Below are 15,597 nucleotides of genomic sequence, written 5' to 3' on the forward strand. Positions count from 1 at the left end.
GGAGCAATATGGCCTTAGTTGCTAATGCTCCTAAAAACCAAATAACAATAACAATCCTCATACCCACCAGAATTCCAGAAATTAAAGTTCCTTGCTGAAAAACAGACGTTGAATTTTGACAGTCACCACCATCAATCCTACAACTGTCCCTTTACATAAGGTATAAGGTATGTTAGTGTCTAACGGCTCCTGGGATTTCTCCCATCTCCGCGGGTGTACATTGTATCGGGGCCAGAGATTTGAAGTGTGTGGGGGTCATGTGCTGTATATTGTGTTGTGCCCTTTGTTCCTCCGGTCTATTAGCCGCCGAGCCCCTAGTGGGACCCGACGTTACCACACCATGCCACGGGGAGGCTGACCGGGTGTACCACTGTAGCTAGAGTACTCTGGCGGGTCCTGCCACCTACTTTCCTGGGATTTCAGTGGCTAGGACCAGATTTGAGAATGAGATGATCGCTGTTTCTTGAGCAACGGTTGTAATTTTAACAGAGCGTAGGGTTGTTCGCTGATAACTTGTTCTAGAGCCAAATAGGTCGGGCAGTAATTTTGATGTTTTTAGATTTAGACCTGTGGGGAATGCGTGTGTGTGTATATATAAATATATGTATATACACACACACGCGCACACAAATATATATATATATATATATATATATATATATATATATATATATAAACTAAATAAAAAAAAAAAAAAAAAAACGTTGTGCAAGAGAAAAGTAAGGGAGGAAGGCAGAAGACTGGAGGGTAGGAAACAGAAGAAAGGGGCCAATAGGGAAGATGGCCCCTGATGACAGTGTGGCATGCCCAGTGCCTCACCAGAGAGAGGAGTGGGGTGGCGGGTGGACGAAAACCACCACCCCACAAAAAAAAAAAAAAATCATTCTGTAAGAGAAAAATAGGGGGGTGGGGAGTAAAAGAATGGATGGCAGGAAACAGAAGAAAGAAGCCGAAAAAAAAAAAAAAAAAAAAAAAATGAGAGAGAGATATACTCCGCAAGTTCAGGGTAGGTACAGCTAGCACGGCCAGTCAGTTGGAGCCGACAACTTGCTGGAAATCCAGCAGTGTGAGTGCTGCTATGGTGGATGGGTCATGTTCAGTAAGGTCTAGTTCAGGTGCCGTCATTGGGACTCCATTTCGTGAGTCTGTGTCGCATCCAGACTGAAGGCTGGTCCAGTAGTCCATCAGAACGAACAGTGGGGGTGGTCAAAACCGGGAGTCCAAGATTGATGGTCAAGTCCAGGGATCGATGCTAGGCCTCTTCTTGATGAGATGTATCACATCTGGTCTAGAGAAGTTTGTCCAGAAATCAATGATGAGGAATTTGGCAAGGTATGTGCGGACCCTGTCTTTTTTTGCACTGCTGGTCAAGTCTTGTGCAAGTTGGTCCAAGGCGTTAGCATCCATGGCTCAATGATGCGTAGCAACAATTGGCAGTCATGGTTGTTATGACCTATTGATTCGGATACTAAGGTGGTGGTGGTAGCGCTTTCTGCCTGGTAAATAAGTCCATTGCAAATTGAGTCAGAGCTCGGTAAGTTTCTTCATTCTGTAGAGTGAGGTGTTCTTGATTTTGGTAGTTGAAGCGGAGTTTTGTTATTAGGATCCTCCTGAAGTCCTCGTAGATTTCACAGCTGTGGGCAAGGTGCTCCCACGTCTGATCCTCTCCACAGTGGCAGCGGGGTGAGTCTGAAATTCTGAAGTCATGTAGTTTTTTCTGGAAGGAGCCATGTCCAGTGAGGAGGTAGGTAGCATAGAGTCCTGGTGAAAACCAGGCAGGTGTGAGGGGGTAGGAGGCCCTGACATCAGGGAGGAATCTTTTGGTGACAGCGCCTTTAGTTGATGTCTGCCATCTTTCTTGCCAGGTGTCTGTTAGATGTTCATTAAGTCTCTTCTTTTCAGCGTTTCTATTATTTGCTGGGTCAGTGGTGAAACTGCACAAGTAACTGCTCTTCCTTTGGCTATTTGGTAGAGCAACCCATGACGAACAATCTCCAGGTCCAGTGGAAGAGATCCAGTGAGGACCTGGAGCGCATGGGTGCTGACAGTGCGACAGGCATGCGAGGACAGAAGGAGAAGAGAGCGCTGGATAGTTCCTAGGCGCGATCTGTTTACTACGGTACTGGCCTTCTTGTACCAGACTCCAGAAGCATAGGTGATAACCGGGATAAAAACTGCCTTATAGAAGAGTGACAGCGTTCTCTTCTTTAAGCCCCAGTCCTTCCGGGCAACTCTTGAGACTTGGGCAGCATACTTCCTGATCTTAATCCTGAATTGGTCTAGATGAGGAGTGAAGGAAAGGTTTTTGTCTAAGATCAAACCTAGATATTTAAGCTGTGTTTTTAGTTTTACTGTAACACCATTGACCTTGATTTGGGGTGGTCTTCTCAAATCAAGGGTGCCTTTTAGTAGGATCGAATTGGTTTTCTCTGGGGAGATCTTTAGGTTGTTATGCTCTGCCCAAGCTTGAAGGGTGGAGATGGCCTGGTTGGCAGTTGCTTCTAGTTGGGTTCTGTTATTGGCAGAAAAGAGCATGACCAGGTCATCTGCATAGGCCTGGGTTTGTACATTGTTGAGTTTGGTGTTCAGGAAATCATCCAGCACCAGATTCCAGAGGAGAGGCCCCAGGACAGATCCCTGAGGGCATCCCCTGAAGACTGGTCTGGAGACACTGCAGTGGGGAGCAGACACGACAACTCGCCGGTCCTGGAGATAGGGCCCCGGGTGCCAAGCGTTTCCGTGGCCAAGCGATTCTTGCGTGTGTATAAAGCGTTTTTCCTCCAAGTGACAGAGTTTTCCTTGTTTTTCTCTTAGAATTAAAATTTTATGTTAAGTAGCTCTACTTACTTAAAAACACTAAGAAGAGAGCTCAGAAGAAGGCAAGTACCTTTTTCTTTAATTTAACTAGCCGTACTAACTTACTAACTCTACGCTTGGCCACTAAGCGGCACTGCTCCTTCCTCCCCGTGGCGGGGCCGGTAACCTGGGTGGTAAAGGCAAACCCCCAGGGCAAAAAGGAGCAAGCATGGATAAAAATCATTATCCAAACTTAGAGCCTTTGAGCTCAAGAGCGGAAGATTCCAACCCTGACCATGACTCAAGTCAACCTAAAAGACTGCGAAGAGAAGCAGAATGTCATGACGATTGCCCAAACTTCCTGGTGATTCATTCCCTGTCCGCCCAACCTGTGGGTAAGTTGTCACCATTCTTAATTCAGAAAATCTTGGAGTCAATTGCAGGATCACCAAAAATGGTTAAAAGACTGCAATCCGGAGACCTTCTGATAGAAACAGCCACCTCTAAACATTCTGAGCGGCTGTTAAAAACAACAACATTTGGTGGGTTGACAGTAGAAATTACTCCCCACAAAACTCTAAATTCATCAAAAGGTGTCATCAGCGAGTGGGACCTAATTACAGTCTCCGAAGAAGAACTACTCCAAGAACTCAGCAGTCAGAAAGTAGTAAATGTAAAACGGATCATGACAAAAAAAGATGGAAATCTTACTCCAACAAGATCCATCATTCTGACATTTAGCACCCCAGACTTACCATCCTGTATTAAAGCTGGTTATTTAAACTGCCGGATTCGACCATACATCCCGAATCCTGTTCGTTGCTTTAAATGTCAGAAATACGGCCATTCCCAGCAGGCTTGTTGCGGGGAAGCCACATGTCCCATCTGTGGCTCTAAAGATCACACCCAAGCGGATTGTTCAGTCAAAACTCCTGTTTGTCCAAACTGCAAAGGAAGCCATCCAGCCTTTTCCAAAACTTGTGAGCTATGGATAACAGGAAAGAAAATACAAAAATACAAAATTGAAAATAAAGTCACGTTTCCTGAGGCACGTAGACAAGTTATGTCGACCATGCCTAGTGGTCGTTCTTATGCAGCTCGAACTAGAAACTTTGTTTCTACTGCAGCTCAAACGGATGTATCAGTTCCGCCTAACACCTCTCTAGCGAATTGGCTTAAAGTTACACTTTCAACCTCTAAAAAAGATAATCCTCATAATCCTCCAAAAAAAACTAGCGAAGCCACAAATACTCCAATCAGTATCCCTACTCATACCCCATTGATCTCGATTGAAAAAGAACAATTAAAATCTCACTCAGTCTCAAAAAAAATGGAAGCGCCTACCAATAATATGGATGTAGATGAGCTGCTACGTAATGAGGAGCCCATTCTAGAACTCCATGCAGATGACACCATGGATCTTGGACGCCCCACATTCCCAAAAAAAGACCGGAAAAAATGTCCCACGAACAAAAAACAGTCAGACGAATCATCCTCAGCTAAAACTAAATAATGTATAACATCATACAATGGAACTGCAGAGGACTAAGTAGTCATTCTGATGACTTAAGGGATTTACTAGCTCAATTCAATCCCATAGGTGTATGCCTACAGGAAACTTTCTTGTCACCCCAAATTTCACCAAAATTCTCAAATTATGTGATATATAGACGAGACAGGAGTTCAAACTCTGCTGCTCGTGGCGGAGTAGCTATTCTTGTTAACTCTGACATTCCATCCAGGCCGATCCAATTGAGAACCACTCTAGAAGTTGTCGCAGCTCGTATTGCAGTTGGTATTTCAGTTACCATTGTTTCCATCTACATTTCACCCTCTCTACCACTTCCTCATTCAGAACTTGACAGCCTGATTTCACAACTCCCAACTCCAATTTGTCTCTTTGGTGACTTTAATGGACATCATCCATTGTGGGGGTCTGCTACAATGGATAGAAGAGGCAAATTGGTGGAGGAATTCATGAACAATAATGGTCTTAATTTACTAAATTCTGGATCTCCTACTTACATACACCTAGCAACAGGATCTGTTTCTGCAATCGACTTATCAATTTGTTCACCCTCTGTCTTTCCAATCATGACATGGTCAGTATTAACTGATCCCTTTAACAGTGATCACTTTCCAATTATTTGCTCACTACAAACAAGAGTAACTCCGAATCCTGTTCAACGATCCAACTGGCAGTTTAAAAAGGCAAATTGGGAAGGATATTCTGCCCAAATACTCTTAGACAGATGTTATGTTCAAAGACAACATATTGATGAAGTAAATACTTATATAACCAATCAGATTCTCACTGCAGCTAATGCTTCCATTCCAAAATCCACGCCTTATCACAAACACAGAAATAATTGGTGGAATACAGATTGTTTAATTGCCAAACAGGAAAAAAACCGTGCTTGGAATAATTTCCGCAAGTATCCCACCACTAGTAACCTAATTTCTTATAAAAGACTCAAAGCGAAAGCTAGACAAGTTAGGCGGAAAGCGAAACGGGATTCATGGATTGCTTTTGCCTCAACCATTACCAAAGACACGGATACACGGGTCATCTGGAAAAGAATACAGGCATTAAATGGCAAATTTTCTCGGCTGCCCTCTCCGATACTTCATTGGAGAGGGAAAGACATTTCTACTCCTGAAGAAGTTGCAAATGCATTAGCAGAATCATTTGCAAAAATCTCAGCTTCTGCCACCTATGCGTCCGCCTTTCAGAACATCAAAGCAGGTGCAAAACGGTATAAAATCAACTTCTTCACGCGCCGCTCACTGTCGTACAACCAACCATTTACATTAATAGAACTGCAAGAATCATTAAACAGATCTTCCAATAGCGCTGCAGGACCAGATGGAGTTCACTACGTTATGCTAAAGCATTTACTTGATGAAGACTTGAGAACTCTATTAATTTTTTATAATCGGATCTTCACTGAAAATGCCTATCCTTCTTCATGGCGCCATTCGTTCGTTATCGCCTTACCAAAACCAGGAAAAGATCCTTCCTGTGTTGAAAATTACAGGCCAATATCTCTTACGAGCTGCATGGGAAAAATTTTCGAAAGGATGGTTCATACTAGACTCACCTACATCCTGGAGTCAGAGAATCTTCTTCCAGAACAACAATATGGCTTTCGGAAAAACAGATCAACACTGGACGTGCTTATCAAAGCCGAATCTCATATCCGCAATGCCTTTGTCATGAAACAACATCTAGTCATGGTCAATTTAGATCTTGAAAAGGCATTTGATACAACATGGCGCCATGGTATTATTAGGGACCTTTACCATCTGGGGCTTCGGGGCCATTTGCCGGAAATAATTCAAAATTTCCTGCAATTGCGCTCTTTTCAAGTCCGGTACAAAAACATCCTCTCTACATCTCACATTCAGGAAGAGGGAGTCCCACAGGGATCAATACTCAGTCCAACACTGTTTTCAATCAGAGTTAGTAGTATGACACGAGATATCCCAAAAACTGTACAAACGTATATGTATGCAGATGACCTTACCATTTCCTGTCAATCTCAAAGTATGAATACCATTGAACGGCAGCTACAACTTGCCATAACCAAAATAGAAACCTGGACTTCACTGAACGGTTACAGACTGTCAGAAAAGAAATGCACTGTCACACACTTTTGCAAGAAGCGAACTCTCCATCCCGAACCTGAACTGCAAATAAACAATACTCCAATCCCGCTTGTTAATACCGTTAAATTTCTTGGACTACTATTAGACCGCAAACTAAATTTCCAAGCTCACATCACTTATTTGAGAACTACTTGTTTAAGGCATTTGAATATACTTCGTTCTGTCTCATCTATGTCATGGGGAGCTGATCGGTGTACTTTGCTGCATCTCTATAGAAGTTTAATCCGTTCACGACTAGATTATGGTTGTCCAGTGTATGACTCTGCCAGGAGCACTACATTAAAACAGCTAAATATGATCCATCACAGTGCTCTGAGAACTGCGCTGGGAGCTTTCAGGACTTCTCCGATCCAAAGTCTATATATTGAAGCGCATGATCCCCCATTACACCTGCGTAGAAAAACACTACTGCTTCACTACGCTGCTAAGATCCAGAGTCTACCATCGCACCCAAGTTGGGAGTATCTCTATAATACTCGTTGGGATGCCTTCTACGAGAGCAAACCAAATGAAAATAGACCCGCCTCTCTCAGGATCAAAGAACTTGTTCAGACTTGGAATATCAATTTAAATGACATTTTCCAAGACACAACTACACCTGTTGCTCCTTGGACATATGTGTCTGTCTTTCAAGATACATACTTCCTCCAGTGGGGGAAAAATATACCTTCCTGCAATATCAGACAGTTACATTCAGCTCATGCTACGGACAACCATGCCTGTAAAATTTATACAGATGGTTCAAAAACTGAGAGTATGGTAGGTGCTGCGGCAGTTTTTCCTTTATTTACAAGTTCAGCCACACTACCGCTTGCTTGCAGCGTCTTCACAGCTGAATTATATGCCATTAAGTTAGCGCTTAGTAAGATAATTGAGCTCTCCATCTCATCTGCCATAATTTACACAGATTCTCTTTGTGCTGTCTATGCCATAAGGAAGAATTCCTCCATTTCTCACCCTATATTGAAACAGATTCATTCCCAGCTATTCGCTTGCAGTGTGTCCAATCAGTCAATCAGTTTTTTGCTGGATCCCTGGCCATTCAGGCATTCCGGGAAATGAAAGTGCTGACTTTGCCGCTAAACATCCCCAACCCGCTCTCTCACAACATCCTCAGGTTCCTTTCTCTGATTTTAAGTCGGTCATACGCAAAGCCTGCTATGATAAATGGTCACAGACCTGGAAAAGTGACCCTAACAATAAACTTTATCAGATAAAAGAAGATCCAAAGCTGTGGCTGTCTGGCTTCCGAAGAAATAGACGAGAGGAAGTGGTACTGGCAAGACTCAGAATTGGACACACTCACTATACTCATCTCTTCCTATTATTGGGGGAAAGTCCACCGCAGTGCTCATCCTGTCAGACGCAACTTACAGTCCGTCATTTCCTGGTTGATTGTCCCCTTACATTCAACCATCCGGTCAAACACTTTTCAGTCACTCTCTACATTGAATATATCACCTGATTTATCTCGCATCTTAGGAAATGAAGCAAATATTGAAGAACTTTTATTATATCTAAAACATATTGGTTTGTACAGAAGCATATAATTTAATCTCTCTAACAATACGCTTTTGTGAATTAACGATGAAGAGACACAATTTGGCCGTAGTAGCCCTTGTGTCGTTAAACCGAACAACAACAACAACAACCTGGAGATAGGTCTTGATGCATCTATATAAGTTTTCTGGGACATGCGCTCTTCGGAGCCTGCCCAGGACGCTGGGCCACCAGAGGGAATCGAAGGCACCAGCAAAGTCAAAGGAGATTAATAGAAAGTATTTGGAGGAGTTGCAGTTGGTAGCAGCTTCAATGATTGTTTCCAGTGCATCAATCGTGGAGCGTCCTTTCCGGAAACCGTACTGCTTAGGTGAGGAGAGACCAGCGTCATTGTAGTGGGCTTCTATTCTATGGGAGATCATCCGTTCGAGAAGTTTGCTGAAGACTGGCAGCAGTGCAATGGGCCAGTAAGATTGTGGCAGATCATGTGGCTTGGTTGCATTCTTCAATATAAGTCTAAGGATTGCAGTCCTCCATTGTGTGGGGAAGAATCCTTGGTGGAGACAGTGGTTTAACAGGTTGAGTATTGTAGTGGGAATAAGTTCAATGGCCTTCTGGACGATTTCTGGATCGAGCATGTCTCTGCCCGGAGCCTTCTTGTTTCTGATTCTAGATGCAGCTAAGTTGAGCTCGGTTGTGGTGAAGGGTTCTTCAATTGCAGTTGTGTGATATGTTTCATTTTCCGTGCAGAGCTGTAGCTGTTCCGGTTTGTGTGGGTCAGCAGGCTGCTGGAATGTAGCGTCTAGAATATTATTGATAGTATCTTGCCACGATCTGGTGTACAGTCCGTTCGGTAATTTTGTGGTTGATACGACCTCGCCTCTGGGGAGCTTGTTAGTGGTCACTTTGTACACAATCCCCCAGGGATCGGCGTTCCCTTCAGTGCTTACCAGGGCTTCCCATGAGCGCCTTTTGCGCTGTTTTATTGTTGTGGTATACTGGTTCCTGGTCACTCGATATTGCTGCAGTAAAGCCTCTGTTTCTTCTGGAGGCCATGTTCTTCTTGCACGTTGATAGCGTTTTCATCGGTAAATGACTTCGCGTCTAAGAGTCTGGAGTTCAGGTGACCACCAGGGGACAGCACCAGGTGTGAATCTCTTCTTTTTGATAGCCTTGTTTGCAGCATTACTGACGAGCTGTGTAATTGCGCATTGATGCTGGTCTGGGCTGAGGCCGCTAGGATTGAAGCGGCTGGCTGCACTGGTCAATTCCTCCTTAAAAAGGTTCCAGTCAGCCATATTCAGGGCATATCTTCTTTGTTGAGTTCGGTTGGTTGGTTGAGTGACTAGTGAACGGTGTAGTTGGAAGGTTAGTACCCTGTGGTCAGAGGTGGTCCAGTCCTCACGGACTGTCCAGGAAGCAAGGTGCTGAGCAATGGAGCTTGAGGCTAAGGTGATATCTATTGTAGCTTCCCACAGGGTACTGGAGAAAGTTGGCAGGCAGTTAGGTTTGTTTAGAATGACCAGGTTGCTGTTAGACAAGTAGTCCTCAAGACGTTGGCCATTTCTATTTCCTCTGTAATTTTGAGTTCGGCTGTGCCAGGCTGGGGACCTGCAGTTAACATCAGCCCCTATAATGAGTTTTGCATTTGGCATTTGTAGCTGGATGGTCTGTAGATATCGGGTGGCAGGAAGAATATCTTCCCTCGGTCGACAGTATATCGAAACTAAGTCTTTTTACATAGTTGAATTATGGCTTCCTCTTAACAGCTTAAGACCTAGTGCTGCTGGACCTGATGGAGTTCATTATTCCATGTTAAAAGAGCTGAGCAAAGAGTCGCTTTGTGTCTTACTTCTTCTGTATAACCCAATTTTTACAGAAAATGCTTTCCCCAATACTTGGCGACATGCATATGTCATAGCATTATTAAAACCTGGCAAAGACTTGATGAATCCACATTTTTTGAATCCATATATTAAACAACTTAGAACCACCTGTTTCAAGAAATTAAACATTTTCAGCTACTTCATGGGGTGCTGACCGTCATACACTCCATTTATATCATGCTATCGTAAGATCAAGGTTAGACTATGGATCACCAGTTTACAACTCTGCTAGACCTAGCTTCTTGAGGTCTTTGGACCCTGTTCACCACACTGGCCTATGCATTGCTCTTCGAGCCTACTGCACATCTCCTGTGCAGAGCCTGTACACTGAAGCTCACGATCTCTCTCTCTCTCTCTCTCTCTCTCTCTCTCTCTCTATAAAGACAAATTTTACTGCTAAATTATGCAGTCAAAATAAAAAGCCAACCCCTGCATCCAGCATGGAAACATCTATTTATTCCAGATTGGAAGAACTTGTATGCCATTTATCCATCAATAAATCAACCTGCTGGCATATGTGCTCATTACTTGATAATTGGCAGCTAGACCTTTCTAAAATAGCCACCATTAGTTCCACTGCTCCTCCATGGGCTTTCTGTCCTGCAGCATGTGATCTGTCCTTGCAAGAATGGGGGCAAAGTACTCTTTCTCCACAGAATATAAAACAGCTTAACAAATCTCTAATTGAAAAATATGAATCTTATAACCATCTAAGACGACGTTATTATATAACAAATAATGTAACTGATGGCTCCAAAACTGACCGTGTCTGTGCTGCTGCTGCTCTTTCATCGACCACAATCTCCAATCAGATACATTTAGAATGTGCATCTTTACTACTGAACTATGTGCCATACAAATGGCCTTGGAAACTATAAAATTGCATCAGTTCACCCATAGTGTTATTTTTACTGACTCCTTCAGTTCCCTTTTCAATGGCGCCTCCATAGCCAGGTGGGCAGGAGCGGCGGCACATAGCACACGCTTCTTGATTAGGCTAGGGTTCGAGCTTGTGACCACCAAATACAGAGAATGTGAAAGGTCAGGGAATGAGCATATCCCCAGAGCAATATGGCCTTAGTTGCTAATGCTCCTAAAAACCAAATAACAAAACAACCCTTTTCAATTTACAGCAACCATGGAAACATAACTACCCACTTGGTAATATTCATAACCTGTTGACTGACCTAGCTAAGAACATGGAAGTAGTAAATTTTGTTGGGTGGCTAGCCATGTTGGCATACCTGACAATGAGAGTGCTGTCCATGCAGCCAATTCTACTGCGAACCCTGTATAACCAGTTGACATTTCTTTCAAAATCCCTTTCACTGACTATAAAAGTGTTATAATAAGGCAAAGCATGGATTACTAGCAAAACCCAAGAAGGCAACAAACTCCTTCAGATTAAACTGGATCTCCAGTCTTGGCCATCTAGCTTCTGCTCAATCAGAAATGGAAAGGAAGAAGTCATGCTTGCAAAACTTTGATTAGGACATACACACTTTACTCACTTTTATCTTCTTTTTTCCTCAGATCCACCTTTCTGTCCAAACTGCCATCTTCAAGAAACAGTCCAGCACATCATAGTTGACTGCCCTCTCTATAACGGAATATGGCAAACCACATTCTTACACAGGCAATGCAGCCCAAATCAATTCTACTTTGCAGGGCGCCTCTGTAGCCAGGTGGGCAGGAGCAGCAGTGCGTAGCACACGCTTCTTGATTAGACCTGGATTCGAGCCCATGACCACCAACATGGAGGATGCGGAAAGGTCAGACCACCTTTCCCTGGAGCATTATGGCCCTAGTTGCTAATGCTCCTAAAATCCAAATAACAACAACAAACAAACCTACTTTGCAACAAATTTTAGGTAACGGGTCTGATATTAATGCAGTTTTCATTTTTCTAAAAAAGATGAAATGCTATGATGGAATATAGTGTTCAAATCTCACGAAATACACATCTGAAGTTTAATAACACCTGATAACTCCTACCATTGTTTGATGCATAATGGCGTTTAGCTGCCATTGTGCCGTAAAACCTCCAACAACAACCATCCTCTCTTGGCAATTTTGCCAAGAGGGTGTTCTACAAGGATCAGTCCTAAGTGTTACACTTTTTGCCATTAAAGTTAACTCTATTGCTGAACAACTTCCTCCAACCACAAACAGTGCCCTGTTTGTAGACAACTTAGCATCTTTTCACAGTCATGCAATATGAGGGTCATTGAAAGACAATTGCAGCATGCCATTGATCACATCAAAACATGGGCAATGGCTAATGGTTTCAGTTTATCGCCTCAGAAGACTGTCTGCATACAGTTTTGTTGCAAATGGAACCTTCTCTCTAAACCAGAACTGAAGCTCAGACCATTCCATTCATTCCATATCATGCCAGTAGAACTTGAGATAAAATTCTTGGGGCTCATATTTGATTATAAGTTAATTTCTACCCTGTATCTGTCAATTGAAGACAAAGTGCACAAGGGAATTGAACCATTGATAGTGTGGGAATGAGAGTAACCACGCATAGGTGAAGATTTTACAGCTCTGCAAGTGGATGTCTTAGCTATATTTTTGCCATTTTAATTTGGCTTAATTTTCATATTAATTTATTTTCTAGAAGTAGCTTTATAGTCTTAATCACGCTCAATTTATGTTGAATTTAGATAGTGATTTTGCAAGTTAATACTTAGTATCCGTAGAGCCTTGTACTGTTCGAAACTTGCCACCATTGTTATAGTATATTAGATCGATATGGAATAGCATAATGTATATCCAGAACTTGATAGCGTATTGTATAACATAAAACTAGATAGCATATGCTATAACGTGAAACTAGATAGCAAATGCAATAACGTGAAACTAGAAAGCATATGCTATAACATAAAACTAGATAGCGTAATACATAGTATTGTTTTAGGAATCTGTTAGCTTAGTATAGTATTATCAATTAATCAATAAAATTTATTAATCTTATTAAATTTCATTATTAATTAAATTGTACTTAAATGGAATCATGATCCACACTAGAGCAGCAAAGCAACGGGCACAAAGTAGTAGCAGTCACCCTTTCGGTTCACCACCTTTGGGGAGAACCGAAGGGGGTGATTGTCAAATGCATCATATAAAAAAAAAAAAAAAAAATGAGCAAAATATGATGCTTGCAGACCTTTTATTGAACAGGATATGATTTAGCCATGGAGTCTATTTGTGTGCTAGGTGCAGATAATGTGAAGAAATTGGGCGCCAACTCAGCATCTATGAGAGATTGAAGAATCAGGTAGATGACCTCGAAGGAATTAAATTAAATTTAATTTAATTAAATCTCAACTGCAGAGCTCACTTTTGAGCACCAGACAACACAGCGGCAACTTCAGAGCAGAATGTGTTCGTACCACAGGAGCAAGTCGTTGGTTTCCGTGACAATTGGTGATTCAATTGTCACAGAAACGGGAAATATATTGTGCAAAAAGGATAGGGAGAATAGGACCAGGGTATGTCTGCCAGAAACAGAAGTTGATGACGTTGTAGTCCAAGGCAGAATGTGCCGGTCCCACAGGAACTAGTAGTTGTTGGTGACTCTATTGTCAGGGAAACGGGGAACATGCTATGTAAAAAGGATATGTGGAACAGGACCAGGGTATGTCTGCCAGGGGCAGAGTTTGATGACGTTGTAGAGTGGATATCATCTTTTAAGGGCACAAAAGGTGATATAGTTGTACACATTGGCATTAATGATATTAAGAGTAGGAGACTGGGAGAATTACTTAACAAGTACAGGTCACTGTTGAAAAAAAGCCGTGAATTAGGGTTGAATTTGAAAGTGTCTGCAATTCTGCCCAAACACGATAGGAGGGATTATATGATGAGAGCCTTGTCGATCAATTTGGCCCTGAATAGATTGAGCAAGGCTCAAGGGGTAGAATTTTTTTCAGCCTGGTAGGTACTTGTTAACAGGAGAGACTGCTTCTATAGGGATGGGGTACACTTAAATAGAAAGGGTGCAAGAATATTTGCTGATGCTATCGAGGCAGCGTTATGTGGGTCGGAAAACTGCTAGCTTGGGAGGGGGATACAAGGACTAATAGATTAACAGTAGCCACTGGCAGAGATGAAAGTGATTCTTGCACTGCTTCTATTGAAATGAGCAGAAGCCTGGAAAACAAGATGCAGGATATTTCAGAGACTGCTGGGAGTCATTGCGGTACAAGTAAACACATGGGTTGTGTTAGGGTAGCTAAGAATAGGAACAGGTGCATGTATACTTGCGTGTACACCAATGCTTGGAGTTTGGTAAATAAATTTGATGAATTTGAGGTATTGCTCAAAACATCAAAGGCAGATTGTTGGGATATCAGAGAATCCAGTTCTGCATTTTTTATATCTGTGTGACACCGTCACACAGATATAAAAAATGCAGAACTGGAATTTGGGGAGTACAATGTGTACAGAAAGAATAGACGGGATAGGAAGGGAAGGATTATGCTATTAGTTAAGAAACATACAATGCAAGGAAGTGAAGCCAGTCAACATCGCTGAACAGTGCAGTGTCAAGTCAGTTTGGTGTGACATAAGCATTGGGAGATCAAAATTGAGAGTAGCAGTGTGCTATAGGCCTAATGACTTTGTTGAATATAATAAGACACTGTACAGGGAAATATAGTGGGCCAGTAAATCAGAGAGTCTTATAATGGGGAATTGTAATTTCCCAGATATTGACTGGAATTTGTGGGTTGGTCACTTACACACTAGCAAGGCTTTTGTGGATTTATTGGATGATTGTTTTCTACATCAGCATGTTCGGGAGGCAACTAGAGGGAGTTAATACCCTTGATTTGATTATCAGTAGTGATTCATGCATTAAGAATCTGCAGATAAAGGAACCACTAGGTGGCAGTGATCACAGTGTGCTGAAGTGGGATTTACTCAAAGAGGTAACTACCATCAGGGGTAAAGGGAAGGGTTATTGCTTTCGTAAAGGCCACTACAATGGTTTAAGACAGTATTTAAATTCTATACAGTGGGACCAACTGAAGATGTTACCAACAGCAAATTCAAAATGGGAAGAATTCAAAGAACTTATCTTGGAAGCTACTAGGCTTTACATACCAACTAAGAAATATTTTTTAAGGTTTAGGCCGAAATGGATGTCAGAAAAACTAATGAGACGTATGGCAGAGAAGAAAACTGCATGGGATATGGGATACATATAAATTAATATGTGACACAGTAGCCTATGACAGATATAAGTTGATCTGTAACTAAGTTACAAAGGAGGTTAGGCAAGCAAAGGCAGATTACGAGAAATCTTTGGCAAAGGATGCAAAGAAAAACAGCAAATAGTTCTTTACTTATGTAAACTCTAGAAGGAAAGGAATGAATCAGTTTGGACCACTTAACATAGATGGGTTGACTATTGATGATCATGCTCAGGTAGCTGATAAACTGAGTGAGTATTTTGCATCTACAATCACATGAGGAGGTATTCAAAAAAGGAGAGTGCCAGAAGTTTATCAAATTCTAACAGGGAGCTAAGTGATTTTGTAACAGGGAGCTAAGTGATTTGGTGAAGTTAAGCATAAAAAAGGCACCTGGGGTGGACGGAATCTAGCCAGTTATATTAAAGGAGGTATCAAAGGAAGTAAGCAATCCTGAGCCATAATTATGAGCACTTCCTTGGACTCAGGAGAGGTACCCATCGACTGGAGATGTGCAAATGTGACCTCAATTCACAAAGGGGGAC

General features: G+C 42.2%; 1 protein-coding gene across 1 annotated transcript in view; it reads left to right on the forward strand.

The window, feature by feature from the left end:
• Window positions 1-15,597, forward strand: part of LOC150076579 (putative receptor-type tyrosine-protein phosphatase mosPTP-1) — a 995,686-nt gene that overhangs the window by 720,512 nt on the left and 259,577 nt on the right. The gene's annotated exons all lie outside the window — the stretch shown is intronic.

Source organism: Mastigoproctus giganteus, chromosome 13 (genome assembly GCF_048544385.1).
Source record: "Mastigoproctus giganteus isolate SK-2022 chromosome 13, ASM4854438v1, whole genome shotgun sequence".
In the NCBI taxonomy this organism is placed as follows: Eukaryota; Metazoa; Arthropoda; class Arachnida; order Uropygi; family Thelyphonidae; genus Mastigoproctus; species Mastigoproctus giganteus.